A 6379-nucleotide genomic window follows, 5' to 3' on the forward strand; every position below is an offset into this window, starting at 1 on the left:
AGCACATTGTGGAGGAGCATGATTCCCAGGTTTTAAAGACACATTGTCACTTTGCCCATTCATAAAGGGGCCCCTGACCCTATGATACTCAGGTAGGGGGAGCATATGACCTTTTGCATTGTGAGAGTGCTTTGGTCTAGCAACCAATAGCTAGACCCAAGAACTGCCACATGACAGAGAGAATGAGGAGTGGTGGGGGAGTGCAGGCAAGCTTAGTATCAGCATTTTAGGGGCTCCCCTTTACACAGACACCTGAATAGGTAAAGGGACAATACTGCCCTCCATTATGACTTCAGACAGATATAATTTGTATATAAAATCTGTAGGCTACAGACAACAAAATATGTGTTGTTCTTAAAGTGGAACAACATCCAGAACTTTTTTTTTTCTTTACAATTTTGTGTAGTGTGGGGACGGTTTACAAGCTCCCATTAAACTCCACTTTTTTGTTCACAAAAAAATGTATTAAAGGTATATCAAAACATGTACAAAACAAATGCCAGCTATTATTAGCTAAGTTACAAAGTGCCAAATAAAAGTCGGTATAGAACCTAAGTTGTGTATATGATCTACAATGGGGAACCCTCCCCAGAGATCCAATAAAGACTCATAATACCAAATAGTATAGCACACGTTAATGGCACAGATATAATGAATGCCAAAAAGAAGATGCTAAATATCCACTTTCTATCCTGGTAGCTGTTGTCTTCATGGCAGACAGTGAGGGGAAAAACCTAAGCTTTACAGTTGACCCCAGAACAGGAGAAAAGGGGAAATCTTTCAATACAGACTGTCAAAAGTGCCAAATTTCCTGATATTGAGGATATTGCTTATCACTCACTGTTGTGTACCCAGTGGGATACAGACAGCAATAAAAATCCAACCTATACATGGTGACTGCGCTGTCCCCTTTTAGCAATAACCAACAATATAATTCACATTGTAATTTCCTGAAATTTGTACACAACACAAAAAAACATAAATAGTCCAATCTGTAAAATGTTCCGAACAAACTTAAAAACAATGTGCAAATATTATAAATACCATGCAAAAATAAAAAACTTAATGAAAAAAACAAAAAAAAAGTGTCCAGTGCTATAGTTTCATATATTAAAATGTCCTGTGCAATCAAATACATATATTCAATAAAGTAACAAGTTCAGGTGCAACAAAATCCATGTGCAAGCAAAGCTCATCCAAGAAAATGCTTGTGTTCTAAAAGAAATCTCTCCTCCAATCTCCAATGTCCACGTTGTGATCTCCTCCACCAGGAACACTAGCTACTCGCCAAACACTAGTCAGCTGCAGACTTTAGTTTTGTATCACATATTACAATCTGCTTAATCCAGACATCAATGGTTTCACTCAGTCCACTCACCTCCTCAAATCCACCTTCTCTTTCCTCGAGACCATGCTCAGAGAACAAACAGGTGCTGCATAGTGTAAAATCATTTTATTCTTAAAAGACCAATAACAAAATGCACTTACATTTTTATGTCTTTTGCCCAAAACCAAGGTTTATATTGCATGTATTCAGTAGTACTGTCGGCTCCAGCCACATACAACAACCAGCTGCAAGCAGAGTCTCTCTGCGGGAAGACTTCACTCTAAAACCAACTTTTTCCTGGATAAACTTTGCACATAGATTTTGTTGCACCTGAGATAGTAGACATGAATCTGTGGAGAGATGAGTATGTAGGCAAGTGCCTGCATAGAAGGTTTGGTTTTAGCAAGATTAGTCTGCCCAGGCTGGGAAGGGGTTAGGTATGTCTGGGCTCCTTTTCCCAGGCTTTTTGGGCCCACCCTTCCTTCCCTGTGCAGATTTAAAAGGGGGAAGGCCAGATCCCGAGAGCCACTGTTGCACATGGGAAACTGAGAAGGGGCTGCTGCGCTATGCAGTCCCACAGAGTACTGGAACATTGAAAGAATCTTTTGGAGGACACCATACATGGATTTTCACCTTATTAAGGTACACCTGGGCAGTCTAGGCTTAGACAGTTGGGGCTGAAGCTGTGTTATGTTTGCATGGACGTTGCCACGATAGAGAGTTCTCAGGAAAGCTTTAAAAACATTCTGAGCCTGGTCTGAAGTTATTCAAGAGGTGGATGGTAACACATGGCGTATCAGACGACCAGGGTCTGTAAAGCACAGAAGGTGATGTGAAGCAAGACCACTACAAAGGGTTAACTTGGCAAGAGAGTGTATTACAGCCATTCATGAAGTGGTACCTGGCAAAGGTGACAGGTCCTCCAGTAGCAAGGGGGTCGATGAGCTGGCTCCTTCCATAGCGGTTGGTTCTCCCAAAGTACCCTGGACTGAACCACGGTACGAGGACCCCATTGCCAAGCCGCATGGAACGGGAGAGCTGATGGAGTTAAGTGAGAGCACGCATGAGGTCCATGCTAGTGCTCAGCAGGACCACATTCTGTCACTGGGAGTGAGGTGACAGAGGTACACTGGACTGGTGGAGAGAGCACAGGGTCAGCAGTGTCCCTGCTAAATGCAACATACATTAAGGGTGGTGTTTAGTAATTTGGGACAGCACGTTTCACAGAGGAAGCCTGTGTTATATTACTGCACACAGTGTACGGCGTGTCGGTAAGTCATGGTACTACCATAATGTTTGATGACCAAATGAGTGTTGCCCCACCTAGTCCTGGGCATTGATGAGTGCTTACACAAGCTAAAGATACCCACTTGTGCTGGGGGAGTGAGCCCCGGTCACAACTATACTACCCATTTTCTTGCAGGGAACTTTCGATTTCATTTAGTTGTGTCATTTAGAGATGTGATACAGTATCTTTAAATAGTTGTGAATGCTGGTGCTGGTTCTTACTGGTGTTTTAGGTCTACAGGCTCATTAGGTCACTTTTTATGTGGTTATTTGAAAACCTGGCATATCCTGGATATGTGCAATGATATATTTCCCTGTTGCTGAGACTATACAGAGGAAATTGTCTCACAGACAGTCCAGTAAGTATGTTTTTAAAATCAAATTGAGACCATCTGAAATAATACACTTTAATCCTTCATATCTCTTAGCAAGTATCCATCGACATTGTTTTCTTACTGAATGACTGTCAGTTTGTTTAAGAAAAAACACATCTACAATATCTATAAAAATGAGAGTTCTGAGTCAGTGACAGCTACAACTCCAGGATGGACTGTAGATTTTCTGCTTAATCTAGCATACTTCAATAACCTTATACTTGGCAGGTGATATGAGTACAGTTTGTTGACTCTTGAAAAGGAACATAAAAGGGAAGGTCTTTCTTGTCTTTATTTTTTCAGTGTTTTAACTTTCCAGTCAATCTGTGATTGATAAGAATTAACTAACAATCTTGTGATGAGGTGAGAGAAAGAATTATTATATAACAAAAAATACTGGATGAATATATGTATAGAAAGGGTTAATGCTACTGCTTATGTGTCCCACTACACTGCAGGTGAGTAACTACATTTTTCTCTATGTAATATTTTAACAAAAGCTGCATATTGTAAATGACTACTTGTTCAAGCTTATATGAAATTTTACTGATTTAGTTATCTACATTAAAAATATTTTGGGAAACATTTTTTGAAAACTTTAAAGCAGAATGCAAACTATACTATAATAGTTTTATAATAGTATAAATTAGGTGGTGGATTATCCATTTTTTTAATTAATAAGAATATAAGTTATTTTAGAAAGGCTATAATAGTATACTGTGACCATATGCGTTGTGATGTAATCTTGGTAAAAGACACAAATTTCAAAATTAAAGGGAAGACACAGTGATGCTCATGGAAGGACACCATGTGCCAAATGTCTATATTTTTGTCATATGTTTTCCCTTATGAATCACCTACCATGTACCATCCAGACATGACAACATTTCTAAGATAATATATTCAGTCTTGGCCATCTGTCCATGGATCTGAAAATCGGAACAACCCTGCAAAAATAGGGATGGTGATGCTGGTATCAGTCATATTTACTGTGTTCTATATACACAGGAGAACACCATCCAGGTGGCTTATCCCATAGGATTATACTGTAACACCCATCAAGGATACTGACTGTCCCACTAGGGAACACTTGCAAATATGCAAATAAGGCATGATAAAGGCTTGATAAATACCTGACAAGCATTTCAAAAATACTACAGATAAGTAATAATGGTACCTTTATAATAGTTTCAATTTAAATAGCAAATCTAGTCAGCAAGTACAATCAGTATGTGTATTTACTCATGGATTGGACTTGTTTTGTTGTGCAGACTTTTTTTATTAACAACTGTAAGCAGAATAATGGAATGCTCTATTTCAGCTGAACCCCAGACTGATGTTATGCATATGGATCCAACACAGGGTTCATTCTCTAGTTTCCAACATCCCAAAGGTAATATACCCATTCCAAATCAATAACTAGGTGAGAAAAAGAAGGCAAAAAAGGTAAAAGGTCCTTCCAGACCTATTAACATCAGTCTATACCCAGAGGTGTGTTCCCCAACATTTTAGGTGGGACTTTTAAGGCAACTCAAAACAAATAATGTAAATGTGAATAATTTTATTGCAAAGTTGTTAAGAAACATTATAGTTTGACACATCATACAAATATTAAAATCATACATCCAACATAGCAAAAAACTGCCTGTGACACTTGCTATGAGCTGAGAAGTAGTGTTTCACCCTCTCCTGTGACCCAGAAGTTTCAGAACACGTCTTTCTTCAGGGGTATGCTGAACGGGAGAGGATGGCCAAGAAAACATGCCATGATTACTGACACTTTGCCTTGCTTATGGAACCTCTAAAGAACTTTATCTTGAAGAGTCAATGGGAGTATTGATCCTAATGTCTTTTATTCAAGTTCTGATTTAGTAACAACGTCTGGTCTTGTTACTTGTGAAGAGGGTGGCAGCGTGCTCCTGCAGTGAATGGAAAGGGGGAATGGAGTGTAAACCTTCAGGTTCACCTTCTGGGTAGTTAACAGTTAGAAGTAAAGGAAAGGAGGAGGAGGTGGTGGTGGACGGGAGACTAAGGTGGGCAAGGTCTTGTGAAGTATACAGCAGCTTCCCTCCAAGCCTTTGGACTGAAGAGAGTAAAATATATCGTGCAATGTTTGTATAAGAGCTGGTGGAGATAATCCATGCTGTGTTCAGTATCTCTCTGTAGTCAGTACAGAGACAGGTGTCACTGACAAGTGAAATTATGTTATCCTACTGGTGTTCCATACAGCATGGAAGTATGGCCCCTGGCCATTTGGGGTGCTAACTTACAAATGAAAGCTATACCAACATGCTACCACTTGGCCAAAGTATTCATAACAATTCACAGCATGCAGTTTTGACATGCTAACAGATGTAGCAAATGACTTTTGTGAGGGAAGTGCCCTGCAACCCTTCAGGAACACAGAACAGTTGAATGGATAGATTTAGCACTCCCTTGTCCAAATATTTAAAAGGTTCAGAGAACAGTGGGCTCAATTCACTAAAGCATATCGCATACGGTATTTGTGTCACATGACACATCTTTCTCAAATATCACAAGTGATACTGAAAATATCAGTACACGACCCCTTTATGCGGTATTTACCTCAAAAAACAAAAACGCTCAGTAAATACCGATAAACTGCACCCACAGACATCCCTAACATCTGGTTGTTAAGTAGCTGGCAGCCGCTTGACTCATTTACTTTTAACCTTGATAACCTTGAGTCATCCAATGGCAGCGAGATTTCCTGCTGACAGCAGAATGTAAGCAAAAAAATAGCTGGCATAAAAAAATTCAAAAAAACAGCATGCCCCCCCCCCCCCCCATCCATATCAGGCCCTTGGAGTCTATTCCACATTTTCACAGCTCTTACTGTGCAGAAATCTTTCCATGTCTGGAGATTACATTTCTTTTTCTGCAGACGTAAAGAGTGCCTCTGTGATGACTTCAACGTGAATAACTCTACACTGAGTTCACTATATGAACCACTGATGTATTTATACATATTGATCGTATGCCCCCTTAATCTCCTCTTCTCAAGAGAGAATAAATTCAGTTCCTCTAATCTTTCCTCATAGTTGAGCTCCTCCATGCCGCTTATCAGTTTGGTTGCCCTTCTCTGCACTTTCTCCAGTTCCGCCATGGTTCTTTTTCTGAATTGGTGCCCAAAACTGAACTGCATATTCCAGATGAGGTATTACTAATGATTTGTACAGGGGTAAAATGATATCTCTCTCTCTGGAGTCTATACCTCTTTTAATACAAGAAAGGATTTTGCTCGCTTTTGTTGATGAGAACAAGGGCCTCTTTTCCACAACACTGGTCCAGTCGTTGTGGGGGTGCAGGGGGTGATTTATCAGAATTTGGAAGCCCCTTTTAACAGGAAGCCTCCTTTAAAAGGTCCCTT

Source organism: Staurois parvus, unplaced genomic scaffold (genome assembly GCF_062004578.1).
Source record: "Staurois parvus isolate SC_StPar_1 unplaced genomic scaffold, SC_StPar_1.0 ptg000183l, whole genome shotgun sequence".
Lineage (NCBI taxonomy): Eukaryota > Metazoa > Chordata > Amphibia > Anura > Ranidae > Staurois > Staurois parvus.